This window comes from Nicotiana tomentosiformis, chromosome 8 (genome assembly GCF_000390325.3).
Source record: "Nicotiana tomentosiformis chromosome 8, ASM39032v3, whole genome shotgun sequence".
Taxonomy (NCBI): domain Eukaryota; kingdom Viridiplantae; phylum Streptophyta; class Magnoliopsida; order Solanales; family Solanaceae; genus Nicotiana; species Nicotiana tomentosiformis.
The window spans coordinates 98,546,982-98,563,450 of NC_090819.1; the positions used below are offsets into that span (position 1 = coordinate 98,546,982).

Sequence of the window (16,469 nt, forward strand, 5' to 3'; positions counted from 1 at the left end):
CCTACTTCTTAAATTAATTGTTTAAAATATTTAGAAACTCGATAAAGGAATTGTGAAAAAAAGAGGTTAAACTTCATTTACTTGACCGTTAAATGGGAATTTGAAATTCTTGAAATATTTTCCCCTTAATTAATATTGAATTGGTTTTTTAATGTGTTTTCTCTTTTGTGGAGCGGGCCGAACGCCTCGGTAGTAGATAGATGCATCTATGGCTCGCGTCATTCGACCCTCGGCAGTGCGCAGTTTAAATATTTATGTTGAATCGGGCCGTACGGCCTCGACATGATTAGTACAAGTACACTATTTCAGTAAACTTCGCTTTCCGCATGATTGAATTGTTTGCTTTGGAATTTATGATAATTGATATTGCTTCATTGGCCTGGGATACAAAAATGATAAACGATGAAAAATAAATTTGGAGATTTCTTATTAACAAAAGAATTGTTTACTTATTTCATGATATTGAGCTTACATCCGCTCTACGTAATTCATGCTAAATTATATCATTGGTATCTTATTTATAGCCTATAGTAAGTGTCAGAGCCGACCCCTCATTACTATTTTTTCGAGGTTAGGTGGGATACTTACTGGGTACGCGTTGATTTACATACTCATACTACACTTGCTGCATATTTTTGTGCAGGTACATATATGTCTAGTGGCCCTGTGGGCGCAGAGGCGCGGTTATAGCGGGGACTTAGGTGAGCTGCACTCTATACTACGATCCGCAGCTAGCGGAGTCTCCTTCAGAGTATTTATATCTTTTTTTATCCTGTCCAATTTGTATTCCGGACAGATGATGTATTTTATTTTATATTCCTAATTGATGCTCATGCACTTGTGACACCGGATTTTGGGGTGATTAAGGGTTGTCCTGTATTGAAATTGTTAAAAATATTATTATTTACACTATAAATTTCATCTTTTACTATTTAATTGAAGGAAATATGATTTCAAAATTATTAAAATGAGAACCAAATTAAGTAATTATTTTTGGCTTGCCTGACAGCGGGGTCCGGCGCCATCGACCATTAATGAATTTTGGGTCGTGACAACATGGTATCAGAGCACTAGGTTTACTTAGGTCTCACGAGTCATGAGCAAGTCTAGTAGAGTCTTGCGGATCAGTACAGAGACGTTAGTACTTATCTTCGAAAGGCTACAGGGCCTTTAGGAGCACTTCCCTTCTTGATTCCTCTTCGTACGATTTGATTCCTTTGAGGCTTATGCCTTTGTTTCCTTCCTATTCAACCTTGCGCGGCGTGAAACGCTTGTTATAAATTGGGAATCGAGGAATTTTAATGGTACTACAGATGCGGTGCAGGATGTTTCTCCCTACGTATTTTCCTTGGGCTATTGTCGTCACCTTGTGGAATGTCGTTCTGTCGTTTGAGCTCAGTATCATTATTACCTAAGGTTTTGAGATTTGGCATTGATTTTTATGACGATTCGTGCGTTGCTATCGCACAATGTTTGTGTAATAGTAGGATGCTTGTCTATGCGTTAAGGGCAGTGAATGACTTGGAAGGAGATTTACTCAGTATATGATTCAGAGATTCAATATATTATTTTCGACGGAGGAAAGGCAATCAGACTATAAATGTTTAGGTTTAGGTTGATAGAGTAATGAGACTTGGTATTTTCGAGCGTGGTGGAATTTTCATCTGTGATGTGGTATCGTCGTCCTTGTTGAACGCGTTAAGGTTCGCCAGTGTCATGATCTTCATCAATTTGCCTTCGGGGCAGAGTAGTGTGAGATGGTGCTGGAGAAGCGGTTGTCAGAGACAACGAAGTGTAGTAATTCTGATATTTAAATAGGTATTTCTAATGTTGACGACTCGAGGAAGATGATCTTCGGAGGGGTTTAAAGTTGGTAGCGATCTATTGGTTTAAGTGCTGCATAGATGGATTTGACTTAAGGCAACAACTGGGTAGCGAAGGATGATGAAGGTCGTGAGGGAAGTGTTTGGCAGTGGATAAACTTCTAGAAGGCCAAGTGTGAGAAATATGAGTCGAGTAGTTGCTTAAAGGAGTGAGTTTGACCAAAGTGGGAGAGTGGCAGAGCGGTATATGAGTTATGTGGTAGGATGACTACACGCCTTGAGAAAGTTTAGAGTGATTTGGGATTCATGGTGGACAGTGACTCGGTCTACGAGCTTAATTTGGAATATTGGCTGCTATACAGAGGAAGGTTGGATACAACATAAAAGAGTTGCTTGATATGAAGAGGGATACAACAGGACTTTGGATTGGGATGTATTGTCGCATCTTTAATTGATGTCCATGAGGAGTGAACGAACTTGTACAATTGGTGAATGAGCACAAGCTCAGGATGGGTTACTAATTTCGTAGTAATTGTACCCAGTGCAGTGGCACTGGATGATGTCGGCATAGAATTTTCACAGGTGGGTTATCTCCTGTGAGCAGGTTAGCGGTTGCGTGATGTTGACAAAGCTTCTGCGAAGGATTCTATTGGCTATCCGGTAAGAGGTCGGATATGTAAATGTGGCTAGTGATTTAGAATGTTCATGAAGTGTTAACAAAAGGATTTCGAGAATTTTAGCGGGTTGATTGTGCAAAATCATGTCAATGGGGGATAAGGAGTCTTGGTGGGTCCAAGAGTTATGCAATGGCAGCTCCAAGCTAAGTGGAAGAGCCCCACCGTCTACAATTTGATTGCATGGTTTTCAACTGGTGAGGTTTCTGGTTATCGGCATATTGGTGGATTATTACGACTAAAGAAAAAGAACATCAGTGGTAATTTGAGCAAAGGATTTGAGGAATGTGTGTTGTAATTGGCCTTATCGATTCATGTTGAGGATTGGGGGAAACTCAGAGTTTATGCTTCGTGTAGATGTGAAGTACAAGGAAAATGATCTAGCCGGGTGCTTCTTTGAGAGAGTGTTCATGTGCTAGCAATTGGTTATATTCAGGACCAAGCTAGAGTGGGTGACTCTCAACAAAGGTCCTAGTGGATTCAAAAGTTAAAGTGCGGCGCCTCACGATTTCGAGTCCGTGGTATGGTTAAGTATCGAGATTTTGCAGTGGACTATGAAAGAGGCTTGGAGTATTCTATGTTATCTTCAGTCTGCTGTGTAGCATTGGAGGAATGAGAGAAAATACCTTCGGATTCGTAAAGGAATTATCGGAATGGGTTTATCAGTTGAAGATACGAATGTGCGCACAAGGAGGGTATGAGTTAGTTCTCGAGTTTTTAGGCAACGTGGTCTTGTGAAATAGGGTCACTCAGGATGAGTGCGGGTTAGGTTCGTTATATTTTGAATAGAGCTATTATTATTCCTAAGGCAAGTCCGGAGTAAATTAGAAGAAGTCGGATCCCTTAGCAATGGTTGAATTGGCATGATGGTGGCAATGATCAGTTCCTTCAGCGTGTTGAGTTATACATGTGATTTGTGATGGTACGTGTGAGGCTTGACATCCGCCATAATTTGATTTATTTGGAGGTATTCGATTATAATGGCCTGTTGTGTGAAAAATAGATCCCGGAACTGACATGGTGGATTAGACCACTACTTGGGGTTGTATTTTCTGCGGTTATGAGAATTGAGTCACGTGTTGTAATGGTTCTCTTGAAATGAGTCAAGTGAGAGGTTCCTATATGGTGAAGTGTGTATTCTATTAGTGGTTTAGGATTTATGATGAAATTCTTGTACTCTTGCGCATTGGCACGATTAGGTACAATGAGTAGCATGAGAATTGGAAGTTGAGGATCAAGGTTGCAGTTCGGTGTTGACAAGAATGACACAAGCTCGGATGAACAGGAAAAGGAATTCAGATGGTTAGAGTAAGCTGGTATTATCTTTAGCGTCACCTGAGATCGGTGTCCTGTGTAGGAGGCTTTGCGTACTGATTGCAGATTCTTAATTTGCTTTATAGCATTAGTATGGCCGGTGGTATGGATGTGTAGACTTGTTATCTGGTGCGGAAGGTCGTGGGAGCGTGTCCCACGGGAAGATTATATAAGTGTGACATGTAGTCACTTGGTTAATTGAAGATTGAAACCAAGTATGGAGATTGTGGTACTATCGCTAATTTGAGAATTTATGCCTTAAGGGTGCTCGGTTTATTTGATTGTGGACTGTGGAAGTTTGTTCCGGATTTGATGGTTGTTCTTGTGTGTTATGGAAATATGGATCCTTGAAAGGTTATCAGCCAAGTGCGGTACAATCAGAATCAGCTCGAGGTCCGTGGATGGATCTAAATGTGAATGTGGGCTCTATATCAGGCCGGATGTGTTCATTTCAGCATAGCGTTGCTTTCGAAGGGTTCTTCGGGCCTTGGATGTTATTTCTGTTGTCGGCCCTTCCGTGTAGTCTCTATTGTTCCATGTGGGTTGTAAGGCGGTTTGATTATTCGCACTCGTATTGAGATCCCGTATAGTTTATGGTGTTATATGAGTAGGATGGCTCTCGAGATGCAAGTCATTTATTGCACCTTTGTCGTGCTTGAGTTTTGTAGCTTATGGCGCTATCTGTCTTCCCAGGGATAATAATATGCACTTGGCGTGCTTGTGGTCGATATTCAAGTATTTCGTAGTTAAGAGCATTTTAGCTCGGGTAAAGTATCTCCTTATAGGGTATCATGTGTGGATCGGGTGGCACGCCGCTACGGGCATGCTGGTTGGACCAGGTGGCACGCCGCCACGGGTATGTTGTTTGGATTGGGTTGCATGCTGCAACGATATTATGTGTGGATCGGGTTGCACGCCTCAACAGTGTGATATGAGTACAGTTCCCCCTATATCTATTATTGTGTGTTTTGCTTCTCATTTTCTGAGGAAGGTTCATAACATCTTTTCGGTGGTTTAAATTAGTTACGTGGGTTGAGTAGATCCTTCCAGAGTTCATTTCCTTATGTATCATATTCGAGTTTGTAACTTGTGGGCACATTGTGGCATCATATGAGATTTTCGGCAGTGTCTGAGGTGGCTTATTGCCTGAGCATCTTGTACTGGGTGAGAAGAGATTATTGGACCTGGGATCAGTGCGATCAGATTTATATGAAGACTATTAAAGAGTAATTATTGTTATTCAGTCCAGAATGAGGTAATGGTTCTTGTCGGGAGGAGAGACTCCATAAATTATAATTCGGCAGGTGGCTATGAGTTCTACACATCTTCTCTGTCGTGGCATTTCAAGAATTGGAACAAGACTTATATGTGTCATGAGGTGTGTTGTGAGCATCAGATTCGTGGGATTTCGGCTATTGTTGTCAGAGGATGTTACTATGGTCATGTGAATAATGCAGTGCATGGTGTGAATTCAGTAAGAGTATACAATCATGTATTGGTACATCGTGTAGTGATTGAAACGGTGTTCGTATGTTGGAAGCAGGCCTAGTAGAGAATTTCGGATGTTAGAATTTGGCTCTAAGGATTATTTGCCTAAATAAAGGGGAAGATCTTCAGATTTGCTCGAGTTAATGTGCTCCACTGAGTTATGGTAGCACAGGTAGGTGCACAAGGTGTTAAATAGTGATTTCAGACAACTCCAGAGCAGTTCTTAGCACGTTCGAGGACGAATGTATGTTTAAGTGGGAGAGAATGTAATGACCCGACCGGTCGTTTTGAGCCGTAGTGCGTCATTCGGCGGTTTGAGTCCTTGAGTAGCTTCACTTCAGGTATTATGACTTGTACGTGTGGTCGGAATTGAATTTCGAGAAGTTCAGAGTTGATTTGGAAAGAAAACTCTTATTTCGGAAGCCTTAAGTTAGAGAAATTTACTAAAGTATGATTTTGGAGTAAATGACCTCGGAATCGGGATTTGAAGATTCCAACAGGTTCGTATAATAATTTTGGACTTGGGCGTATGTCCGTATCGAGTTTTGGATAACCTAGGAGCGTTTCGACGCCTATTATGGAAGTTGGTATTTTGGAAGAATTTCATAAATTTGGGTTGAAGTGCATTGCAATGTTATCGATGTCCGTTTCAGATTTCGAGTCTGGGAATAGTTCCGTATGGTGATTCTGGTATTGGAAGCGCGTCCGAAAGTGGATTTGGAGGTCCGTAGGTCATTTTGGGGTCATTTGGCGAAAGTTAGAAATTGAAGGTTTTTGAGAAGTTTGACCGAAAGTGGACTTTTTGATATCGGGGTCGGACTCCGATTCCAGAAGTTGAAGTAGGTCCGTAATGTCGAATGTGACTTGTGTGAAAAATATGAGGTCAATCGGACGTGATTTGATAGGTTTTGACATCGAATATAGAAGTTTGAAGTTCTAAAGTTTATTAAGCTTGAATTGGAGTGTGATTCATGGTTTTAGCGTTGTTTGATGTGACTTGAAGGCTCGACTAAGTTCGTAATGTGTTTTGGGACATGTTAGTATATTTGGTTAAGGTTCCGGGGGACTCGGGTAGGTCCCGGATGGTTAACGGAGCAAGTTTTGGACTTAAGGAATGGCTGAAGTGCACTAGTTCTAGTGTAATCGTACCTGCGCAAGTTTGACCGCATATGCGTGACCGCAGAGGCGAGAAAATGGCCGCATGTGCGGTTTGGGTGAATCATGACAGTAATTGCAGGTGTGAAGGGTTGTCCGCACCTGCGAGGTCGCAAATACGGTAAAGTGTCGCACGTGCAAGAATGCGAGAGGGGCAGCTGGGTCGCAGAAGCGGAAGGGCATCCGCATATGCAAAGGCGCAGAAACGCGTGGAGGACCGCAGAAGCGGATTTCGCCTAGATTGGAGGGAACCGCACCTGCGATGGATTTTCCGCAGGTGTGGCTGGTGTACCGCAGATCTGGAAGGTCGGCTGGGCAGATTGTTTTAAAGGCGGGACTTGGCCCATTTTCTTCCATTTTTCACTTGGTTGGGGTGATTTTGGAGAGCTTCAAAGGGAGGATTTCATCAAGCAACACAAGGTAAGTGATTCCCACTTATTATAGGTTAAATACATAGTTTGTATAAGGATTTAAACATGGAAATTAGTAAAAATTGTGGGATTTTTGGTAGAAAACCTAGAATTTGGTATTTTTGGATTTTGACCACGAATTTGGGCATTGAATTGGGAATAAATTATATATTTGAGTTCGTGAGGTTATAGGTAAAGTTTATCTTCAAAAAATTTCGGAATCCAGGCACGTGGGCCTGAGGGTGATTTTATCAACTTTTCGAGCGGAGTTGAAAATTTGTTTAAATCGAATTGTTGTGAGTATTAGAGTTTATTTTTATGGGTTTGCACATTTATTGACTAGTTTTGGGGCGTTGGACATCGGTTTAAGTTGTTGGAAAGGTTTGGGGAGCCGGCTATGGAACTTCGGAGCGAGGTAAGTCTCCTTTCTAACCTTGTATGAAGGAATTAACCCCATAGGTGAATCAAATCTTTAGGTGCTTCTATTTGTGGGGGCTACGTACACACGAGGTGACGAGAGTCCGTGTGTAGCTACTATTATGCTTGGCAGTCTAGGACCCATATCATGTTGTACTTGCGATGTTGTGCCCTACTTGTAATTCTATTTGTGGGGCTAGTACACACGAAGTAATTATTTTTGGATTGCGTGACAGCGAGGTCTAACGCCATCATGACCTATAATAGATTTTGGATCGTGACAACAAGATGGATCGAATTGTCTAGTCTATTTAACAACTGTTACCATTTCAAGCATTCGCATTCTTTCTTCTCACATAATCGAACAGATTCTAAATTCATACTCCTAGTTCCAAAAAATTCTGAACCACATAAAAGGCAGGTGAACATATAGTCTTTCTGAACCCCGACTTTCGTACAGAGTATGACTATTGTATATGTAAAAACTTATTAAAATCTCAATAAGTATTAGATTTAAACCCATAATATTAACGGTACAATAAATTTAACTTTAAAAAAGCTAAAAATTGAATCGATTAAATCTAAATCTTGTATCTACCCTGCCTTTGCTCAAGGTCCTCCACAAACCCTATCTTCTCTGATGCCTTGGTGTCTTTTTCATTGCTTTGTATTCCCTTGAATGAAAACCAATTAAGAATTTGTCATTGAAAAATATTATAGAAGACAATGTCAGAGGTATGGGCTATATGATGAGAACATGATAAAATTGCACGTTGTAGAAAAAGGAAAGATGGAATAATGGAATTTTTTTAATTGGTGTAGCATGTTCTCATCCTATCTTCTTTCTTTCACTTTCGGCAACAAATGGAGATTTTCTTTCGTTACCAAATGAAGATGAAATGTGTTGGTTGTTTCCTGCATAAGTGTCGAAGAGGGAATGAACTTTCTTTTAGTGGCTGAATCCCAACCACAACTTTCTTATCAGTGATCACATTCTTACTAATTTTGACTCGATCCCTTGGCCTTTAGCACTGGCTAACTTTTCCTCATTTGGACTATTCTAAAACTGAACTATCTGTTTTTTATTCCTTTTCTGGTTTAACTAGATGAGGTAATTAAGGCCCATATTGTTATGTAAAGAGAAAAAAGCTCAATGGTTCGATTGTCTAAATAAAATATACTATTAAGTTAAAGGGGTTATCGATAGGGGCAAAGCTACACCATTCTAAGGGTGGTCACCCCTTAGAAGAAACATTACACCATATATATATATATATATATATATATATATATATATATATATATATATATATATATATATATATATATATATATATATAGGTTAAATGGTACTTGGTTTTAGAGATATATAAAATATATTGAAAAAATTTTGTTGGGTAATTTTTTTTCATTTCATTAAGTTTGAACACTCTTAGAAAAATTTATAACTTTTCCACTGGCTTTTGATATATTATGCCAAAAATTTAAAAATGACAAACATCTAATTACTATTAAATATTAATGCTGAAACTATTTTGCGATGAAGTGAGCCGCGGAAACAGTGTCTTGCAGAAATGTAGAGTAATGTTGCGTACAATAAACCCATGTGGTCCGGTTCTACCCTGCGCATAGCGGGGGCCTAGTGCACCAGACTGCTTTTCTTTGTTAGAGGAGTGTCTAACATCAAAGTACAGAAAAAATGCCACTACAAAACTCACTAATCTAATACACCACTCGACAAGAAAAATCCAAGGGAAAATGTGGGGGGGGGGGGGGGGGGGTTAGTGGATGGATGAAGTATTACTGATTAAGAGGTTAAGAGATCGATTAATGATTGGGTTACTTAACAAGATAGGGCATAATATGATTACGTTAGATGGTACGCGTGCTGATGAAACAAATACTACTTCATTAAACCAACCAAATCAAGATTTTAAAATATTTTAAGTCTTTTATAAGGTAATCAAATCTAAGCCCCCACAAAGTGGAATTGAACACTTTAGAAAGGAATAGAGGAGTGCGTGACATATAGAATGCATAGTGGACAAATCTTTTCTAAAGAATTGTCAAAGATCCTTTTTATCTTTTCTTTCCCGTTGTTACTGTTTAATTAGTATAAAAAGCATATATATACTTTAAGCTGCCTTTTGCACAGTAGAAGATCCTCTGGTGGCTTCACGTTAGCGCACCTCTATGTTTCGATCTCCCATTGGTTAAGATATTCATAAATTATTTCTACTTAACTTTATCTTTATAAATTATAAAAGAAAAGGAGAAGTTATTTTGTAGAAGTCGAGCTGCTTTCACCAGAATATATCATGTGTCGTGGCAAGTGCAACTAACCGAATATTTTCTCCTTCTTCCTTCTTCTTTTCTTCAGTATGTTCTTTTTTTGCCTTAGATGTATATATGAATAGCTTTTATCTTCTTTGATTCGGAAAGGGGTAGTAGTACTCTCCTAATTACCTTTTTATTTTATTTTATTAAATCCATTCACCCAGGCTTTCATCTCTTGTAATTGTATGGGGTTTGGCATTAGGCATATGCTGTATATAAATATCATAATAAATAATACAGTGGATGAGGGCAGAAAACCAAAACCCCTCTCCCTAGTTACTTTAGTAACCTGAAGAACTGTTAAGAAGATTACACCCTACTTTCCAATTTATGTGATCCCCACTTTCTTTTTAATTTGTTTAATTTTAAAAAGAATTCAAAATTTTGGAAACGTTTAATTTATATTTTCTATTTTATCCTTAATAATAAACTTTTTTAACCACACAAATAATATGATATGTTATGTGTAGGTTCATAAATTTTAAAAATGTTATATCCATATAAATATCATAATTATTTTACACCAAAAAAAAAAAAAGGAATGAAATAAGTCAAATTCCATGCATAAATTCTAAAGATAACTACCAATAAATAGGTGCTTTGATTCTTTCATATACTAAATACAAGAGGGATCATTTCATCCATCATGAACAATATTCTAAGCCGAGCGTCTATAAAACTTAATGTTTTTATCTTCACAAGGTAAGGATAAGATCTGCGTAATAGATTTTACTTTGTAAAATTACACTACATTTGTTGTTGTTATTGTTAAACAAATATTTTGGGCTCTTCTAGTTTTAAGTAAAAAATAGGTTGATTAAAGATAGAAAGTGTATTTCTTACACTTTATTCGTTTTAATTTATGTAAGCATAATTTAATTGACATGGAACTTAAAAAACAAAATAATTACATTTGAAACTTATGATTTTAGATATGTCATGAAATTTTCGTGGTTATAAAAGCACACCATTATTGATAAACTAGAAACTTTTAAGTTGAGTTCTTTTTAAAACAAACTAATAAGAAAGTACTCACTCCGGTCTATAATAAGTTACTCCCTCCGTCTCATATTAACCTTCGTGGTTACTAAAAATAGTTGTCTCAAATTATCTGTCATTTTAGAAGTTCAAGACAAAACTGATTATTTTTTCCTTTTTACCCTTAGTAATAATTGTTCTTGAAGATGGAGATAACACATAAATAGAATAATATTCAACGAACAAAGATTATATCATATGACATAAATAAGGACAGAATAGTCCAGTCCCTTTCCTAATTAATATTTCTTAAGAGACGTGTAAAAAAAAAATACGACACATAATATGAGACAGAGGGAGTACTTTTTAGTATTTGACACACCTCTTAAAAAAATACGAACTTCTAGAGAAATAAAGGCCAAATAAGGGCACATCAGGATATGTAAATAAGGATAAATTTTGAAAAAATAAAATTAATTTTTTATTAATTATATAAAAAGATATTTATTTTGGACCAAAATAAAAATGTCAAAAAGTCACTTATTGTGGATAGGTCAGCTACGGTATAAAACTACAGTATTACATACGTGCTACAATTCAACTTGTCCAGTTTAAAAGAAGACATAAAACATCAGCTTTCACAAATATTGTCTTCATCACAAATATATATATGGAAATTGTAATCCTTCTGTCATGAACTGAGAAACCTCTTCTGGCCATATTAGGCAAATAAAGATACATGGAAAACGAACAAAAGAGGAAAGAGAAAAAAGAGAAGATCAATGATAAAGCTGCTCGTAAAAGGCAAAAGATATTTAAAATTACAAGAAGCATCGACAACAGTAGTAATTTGAATTTATGGTCTCTGGCAAGTTAGTTAGTTGAGTTATTGGGAAAATAAGATATCAACAAATTCAATGGTTTTTATCTTTTCTCTCTCATATATCCTGTCTGTTATGTTTAGACCTACTGTGGGAAGTTCCAAAGTAGTCCATCCGTTTCATCAATGTCTATGAATTTATTTGTGTTGGCACCAAGTTTAGAATTTGTTTTAATTTTGTTGTAAACATATTATTTTATATTTATTTTATGTGATATATTTTGATTGAGCACTATTTTAAGAAAAATAAAACTTTTTAACTTATGATCTTAAAATAAGACATAAATTTACGTGGCAATAGATCATGAGCAATGTATGCAAAATATTCATTGAGCTTAAAATAGTTACTCTTCTCTATCCATTTGAAAACTATTTACAATATTTATCTACCCAATTAAAACTAATTACCTAACTTACTACCCACCCATTCCAATTTTTTTAACCCACTTGACTTAACTTAGCTTGGCTTGAATGGGCAATTTAGTAACTTAGTCATTTGGCTGGGTTAAGAAAAAAATGGGTAGGAAAAAAAAAAAAAGATGGGTAGGGGCGAGTAATTATTTTCCATGGGTGGGTATTTGCTAAAGGTAGGGATAACGTCTGTGTACACACTGCCTTTCCCAGCAATTACTTGTGAAACTTTATTGAGTATGTTATTATTGTTGTGTTATAAAATACTCCCCTGTTTACTTTTAATTGTCCACTTTGAACTTTTTACGTCATTAAAAAATAATAAATATAATATGCATTTTACCTTATAACCCCCTCATAATGATAACATTTCAAAGAGTCTTGAAAAATAATTTTGAAAATGAGTAATTAATGATAAGGGTAAACAAGAAAAAAAATTTGTCTTTCTCTTAATTTGTTAAAATAGATAAATAATTTTTTTAATATTTTTAATACGTGAATAAGTAAATTTGAAAAGAGAAAGTATATCATAATATTTTTGCTACTATAATTTTTTTTACTAAAGACAAAATAAGAACTTTTAAGTTAAAATATTTTGAAATTATAAAAGGAGTCATACTTTTTGAAATGAGCTAAAAAGGAATAAGATTACGAAGGGAAACGGAAGGAGTATATTATACTATTTGGGGATAGGGTCTTTAAAGAAAGAGATAAACACACATTTATTCCTTACGTGAGTGGGGGTCTTGCTATATAAAGGCCAAGAGACTCTCCATCACTCCTCACACATCAAAATCACAAAATTACTTTTCTTCCATTCTAATGAAACAGTATCTGCTGCTATTCTTTAAAATCTAGGGTTCTTTCTCATGTCTTCTGTCGGCCGGAGAGAATTGAAGCCAACATTCAGGTTAACTATAGCTGGGGTAATAACAGGGAGGTGACAGAAGAGAGTGAGCACACATGGTCTTTTCTTGCATTGATATATATTTATATGCTTGAAGCTATGCGTGCTCACTCTCTATCTGTCACCCCCACCAATCTCTCTCTCTCTCTTCTTCTTTTCTCTCTCTAGATTTCATTCTGTTTTATGTTGTGCGTTTCTGTGTTTTTTCAGCGTCTAATATTGTTGGAAAGGTACTCAGGGACGGATCTAGGAGACGGAAGGGATAACCCTTTCATCGAAAAAATTAGACTGTTTATTACAAGTCCATAATTACTTATTATGTATATAGTAGTTGTTGAATCCCATTCGCTTCATGCATTTGTCTAATAATACTCATTCGCTTCATGCATTTGTCTAATAATACTCATCATATATATATCGGATGAGTTTGAGTTAATTGCTTGTTCAGGATCATTCATTCATGCTGATTGGGTTTTACTGATGGTGGATCTGGTAATTAATAAACTTTTTCTTCATTTATTTGTATATTTGTGTACTATAATACTTTTCGTCTTCTCGACCGATGGCCTTTCGGAAACAGTATCTTTACTCTTCGGGTAAGTGTAAGGTTTGCGTAAACAGTACCCTCCCCAGATCTTACTAGTGTGCATATTTTTCTGCAGAAATGATTCACCTCATGTTTTAGTGGTTTCCTTAATCACTCACCATTTTCTCTATTACTATTGTTTATACGGTCTTTTGATAATTTCTTGCACTTTCATCAGGAAAAAATCAAGATATATATAGTTTTTGCCTTTCTAGTTTAAATGGATTTATCCCAATCTGACTCTTGTATTCGCGTTTCAAGAAGATCCATTACCTAGTTAGTTTTAGGATTTTCTGCAAGATTTTATATTATCCTTTCTACAGTACTACGCAGTTCTTTAGATAAATTTCTAATATGTTATTTACAAAATATTCGCACGCAAATGTAAAAAGGAACCATTTAGTACTCTATTAACGTTTTCTAGATATCTTGATCAGTGTCCAATAGTATTCAAGGTTAGTTTATGAACATGGAAACTAATTACTATTTTTGATTTAAACAAGTACAATAGGAAGGGGAACCATGGATTAATTTCTAGTTTAGTTTAATCCATCATTTTCAAGCTTAGCTTCCGTTTTTGGTTGATACAAGTTTTAATATACAAGTCAATCTGGGTTCTTTGTTCCTCTCTTATCTCTTTTTTCTGTTCTGTCATCAAGCTATTGGCTTGTTGTATTTGTGAAGCCATTTTTATGAAAGTTTATTTACTAGTTTTTGTGCCTGTTTTACGAAGTGACTGACCGTTAGCCTGAACTGTTGTTTGTATGACTCTTTCATATTGAAATTCCAACACTCGTGAAGTGCTAAGTAGTTTCCCTATTTTGTAATTCTAGACCAGAAGCCTGTTTACTTATTTCAAGAATTTGGGCAACAATATTTCTTTTGGATTATTTTAGATTTCCTTACCTGTTGAGTGTACTTGTTGTGGTATCCTTACATTTTCTTGATTCATCCTCACTTCATCAATTAGTTTTCGCGATTGAGTTGAATCAAGTATCTGTTTTTATTTATATGGTATCACAGCCAGACCAATTTCTTTATTTCTTGGTTATCCTATATGTGCTTTTATGTTATATTAGATTCCCATATTGGTTGAGAATGTTTGAGCAATTGTATCCTTATTATTCTTAAAAATAATTCGCAACTCATAAGCTAACTGTTGGGTGTTGGGGTTGAGTTAGACTCGAAAGCCAAGGTTTCACAAATTATCAAAAAGTTTGCAAATGTTTTTGTTGTTACTTCCAAGTTCTAGCAATACTAGTTGATGGTAACTATTCCCATGTTACATTGTGGTGGTGGCGGGCCGGTTGATTTTAAGGTTAATGGTGTTTAATTCTCAGGTTAATCTTGGAAACATGTGTGTCCATAGCCTGAAGCAGTTTACTCCTTTCTACATATGCCATTAACCCACTCTTTCAAGGTTTATCTTTTGCATAGAAAGCATCTTAGTGGTTATTTTGACTTGCTTAGAGCCTCCGATAGTGCAGCTGAAACAGCGATGAGTTGTACTATCAAAACAGCGACGAGTTCTTTGTTCTATTTTGAAGAGTCACCAATGTTCTTGCTAAATGGGGAGTAGAAGAGGGGGAAGCTATCATTTATTCATCTGCAAATCTGCCCAAATATGCAATTGGAACCTATTTTCTTGACAAATTAAGCTCAAATGCCTCCTGTCAAGTACAAAGAAAGGAGGAATTTTTGTACATGGTATACACTGATTCTTTTGTCTTTTGGTACTGCCCATAGAATTGGATCCTCACTTGATCTTTTTTGTTGTCTTCCGATAAGGAACAATCCCATAAGTAGATTATTTTTATATCTTAGAAGAACCATCAATAGCTGATGGTATTAATTAAATGTAAGTATTGCTCAATTAGTAGAGGTTTGGTTTATTAATAAAAAAAAGGAGTGGCGTGACTTATAATTTGAAGAAGGATATAAAAAAATTGATGTACGAAAGTGTTTCACAGTTTAAACCTAACTGTCAAGGTATTATTCGCTTTAGTCTGACTCTTCTAGGCTACCTCAAGGTTTTTGGGCCACACAATTTTGTGCCCTTGAGCTTTAACCTAGAAGGTGGCTCAATAGTTGAATTCTAAACTCGCCCTTATCTTTACTCTAACTTATTTTTCTCAAGTGTAGGATTTGCCTCAAAGGCAAGTTTCACAAAAAATCTCATTTCGAGTTCAATCGCCGCTGGTCCATTGGCGGTACGAAGTGGAAAATGGAAGAACTGCAATCCAATCAAAGATTCAAACTGCTTATTGACACAGTCGAACAAATGCGGCATGTTTGGGTGAAAAACGTTTGAATAGAGCCAGATCTAAGGGAAGTGTTTGAGTGAGCTAAAAAGTTTGAGTAAAGCCAGATGTAACCTTGTTTTGCAGTGAGTAGTAGTTATGAATCCTGTAGCAAAATTGGAACTGAGGGTTGGGAGGTAGAAGTACTTTTATACATTAAAAATTCCATATATTTCTCTATTTTATTTTTTCCTTTTTCCTCCTCTCCTTTGGGTAGGATGATGTGGCGTGCAGTCCACAGTTTGAGATAGTTCTCTTTTTCTTTTTTCTTTTTTGTCTCCTTGCCTGTTGAAGGAGCGCACCTACATTTTACATAGTACATACCAAAGAGGGAAAGATGCTACTAATATTCCCTTAAGTTTCTTTTGGTTTTCCTTTTACCATAATTGCAAGTTCCAAAATGGTTCAGTACGTCCTTGGTAATATATGTACGTAAAGTGGTACTTCTTGAGCAACTTTATGGTGTAACGATATCTATGTTCAGATTTGAGTAATGATGCCAGCCACGTGTAGGGGAGACTGGGTACCGTTCTGTTTTGGCTGTTTCAGTGTACAAAAGCTATATTTTTTAAGATTATTTAATGAATGGAGTTAGAATTTGAAATTTAAAGATTTTGAATTGTTACTGGCTCATAACTTGTTTTAGTTACTGTGCATATAATTAAATTTTTATATATATTTAATAAATTTTTCAGCACAATTACAAGATCTAAAAACAATTACTGGAAAAAAAATCTTTCTTTCTTCTAAGCAAATCCCGATATCTCTCGGGGGCAGAAAACCTAAAAA

General features: G+C 36.4%; 1 long non-coding RNA gene across 1 annotated transcript; it reads left to right on the forward strand.

The window, feature by feature from the left end:
* Positions 1-12,637: 12,637 nt before the first annotated feature.
* Positions 12,638-16,043, forward strand: LOC104099455 (uncharacterized). Its single transcript, XR_687007.4, has 2 exons — positions 12,638-15,087; positions 15,523-16,043. It is a non-coding gene; the product is annotated as an uncharacterized lncRNA (long non-coding RNA).
* Positions 16,044-16,469: the final 426 nt, after the last annotated feature.